Below are 2,564 nucleotides of genomic sequence, written 5' to 3'. Positions count from 1 at the left end.
CCTCTGCTCCTCACAAATGGAATGGGCATGTCTTACTGTGGCCAGCTGCTCTACCCTGGCACAGGCTGGTTGCTCAGCTGTTGGAGTCATTCCTTAGTCCTGGTATCAGGGTGAAAACTCCTCCACGCAGTTCTGTCTTCCAGTAACCTCTGCTGGGGTGGAAACCACAACCTCCTTACTCCCAGCTCACGTTTCAGTGGTTGGTTAGGGTGCATCCTCTTCTTTGGCTCCAGTGGTCAGTATTGGCCCCAGGGCTGGCCAGTGAGAGTCAAACTGATGGTCTCATGACCCAAGCTGGGTCAATGAACACAAGTCCTGGAACTTTTGCTGGAAGTATGGGAAAAAAGCATGCTTATCTGCTCTAATGCTGCTGTTGTCATATTTACCTGCTTGAAATTTGAGCTAACACATGGGTAATCCAATCCAAGAAATGATAGAGACAGATTTCTGATGACTTTGTCTGAATCTCCAACAGCCATGGACAGTCATGGATTTTCCAGGTTTAGAGATATACAGCCCTTCATTGCTTAAGCCAGTGTATGGTGCATTTAGACTGTCACATGAAGCAGAAAGAGTCCTAATACTGGAAGTTTCCAGATTGTCCAGGGATAGCAGAGTAGAAGAGTCTGTCTTGAGAAGAGGAGGGGAAGTACCTGTGACTTGTTTTAGCTGTAAGACAGTGAGAAGCTCCTGACCCCGAGGTCTCTCTTTGATCTGTTGCCCTCTCTCTTTCCTTAGCAGGATGCTCAACTCTGTCTCTGTAGAGTGAATAAAGTCACTGTGGTTCTCTCAGGCCCACCTCTCAGTCTTTCCTAAATGTGCGCCTCTTTCACAGTGAGGGGAGCACTGGGCTGGCTCTCTGTACACCCTTAACCCAACCCCGCCTGCTTGCCAGGTGGAAGAAATGCTGTCTATGTGTGAAAGGAAGGCAGTTTTCATGATGTTGATGAAGACCTAGGTCTCCATGTATTTATTTTGGAGGACTCATTTCCTTGTGAAATTTGTCAGAAGAGCACATGTTGGGAGAAAGCTATAAATGCGTGTACAGTTTCAGCAACACATGAAAGAGACAAAAAGAAACAAAACTGGCTTAAGCAAGGAAGATGTGCATTTCTTTATCACAGAATTCAGAGCTGGCGTGGAGGCTCAGGGCCTGGATCCTTCTATCCTGCTCCTCTACCATCCCTTGGGTGTTGCCAGTATTTGTTATTGTATTGGTTTTCTAGGGCTTGCTCTAAAAAAATACCACAAGCTGGGTGGCTTAAACAATAGAAATTTAGTTTCTCACAGTTTTGGAGGCTCAGTCTGAGGTCAAGGTGTGGGCGGGGCTGGTATCTTCTGAGGGCTGTGCAAGAATCTGTCCAGTGCCTCTTGTCTCACTCTTGATTTTCTGGCAATCTTTGGCATTTTCTTTCTCTTTCTCTTTCTTTCTTTCTTTCTTTCTTTCTTTCTTTCTTTCTTTCTTTCATAAAGTCAGTGTGGTTCTCTCAGGTCCACCTCTCAGTCTTTCCTAAATGTGTTCCTCTTTCACAGTGAGGGGAGCATTGGGCTGGCTTTCTGTACACCCTTAACCCAACCCCGCCTGCTTGCCAGGTGGAAGAAATGCTGTCTATGTGTGAAAGGAAGGCAGTTTTCATGATGTTGATGAAGACCTAGGTCTCCATGTATTTATTTTGGAGGACTCATTTCCTTGTGAAATCTGTCAGAAGAGCTCATGTTGGGAGAAAGCTATAAATGCGTGTCTTTCTTTCTTTCTTTCTTTCTTTCTTTCTTTCTTTCTTTCTTCTTTCTTTCTTTTTTCTTTCTCCCTCCCTCCCTCCCTTCTTCCTTCCTTCCTTTCTTTCTCTCTCTCTCTCTTTCTTTCTTTCTTCTTTCTTTCTTCTTCTTTCTTTTTTTAAAGATATTTTACCTTAGTTTTGTTTCCATCTCTGACATAATAGACACTGAATTACAAACCAAAGAAGGAAAAAAAATATCCATTCAAGATACTTATGCCATATTTAATGTAATCCCTAAAAAATTACAAGAGACTTTCTCCACAGATCTAGAAAAGACAATCATAGAATTCATCTGGAGCCACAAAAGACCCTGTATTGCCAAAGCAATCCTATGCAAAAAGAATGGAGTGGGTGGCATCTCACTTCCTGACCCCTAAATATATTACAAATCTGTGATAATCAAAACAGCATGGTATTGGCACAAAACAGACATGAGGACCAATGGAACAGAGTAAAGACCCCAGAAATGCAATCTAAAACTTACAGCTAACTGATCTTTGACAGAGTACCAGTCAATCCAGTGAGAAAAGGAAAACATCTTTAGCAAATGGTGTTGGAAAAACTGGGTATCCACATGCAGAAAGATGAATCTGTACCTCTATCTGTCACCATTAGCAAACATCAAATCAAAGTGGGTCAAAGATCTGAACCTAAGATCTCAAACTACAAAACTACTGGTGGAAAACACTGGGGAAACACTGGGAGACATTGGGGTAGGCAAAGACTTCTTAAGCAAGATCCTCAAAGCACAGGCAATAATCCCCAAAATAGATAAGTGGGATTACA

General features: G+C 42.9%; 1 pseudogene; it reads left to right on the top strand.

Moving 5' to 3' along the window:
• Window positions 1-1,611: 1,611 nt before the first annotated feature.
• The window catches only part of LOC106735591 (dynein light chain 1, cytoplasmic-like), a 3,781-nt pseudogene continuing 2,828 nt past the window's right edge, over window positions 1,612-2,564 (top strand).

Source organism: Tupaia chinensis, unplaced genomic scaffold, assembly GCF_000334495.1.
Source record: "Tupaia chinensis unplaced genomic scaffold, TupChi_1.0 Scaffold000451_2, whole genome shotgun sequence".
NCBI classification, from domain to species: Eukaryota; Metazoa; Chordata; class Mammalia; order Scandentia; family Tupaiidae; genus Tupaia; species Tupaia belangeri.
The sequence above is the reverse complement of the archived record's forward strand: the minus strand, read 5'-3'. Positions and strand labels throughout refer to the sequence as shown.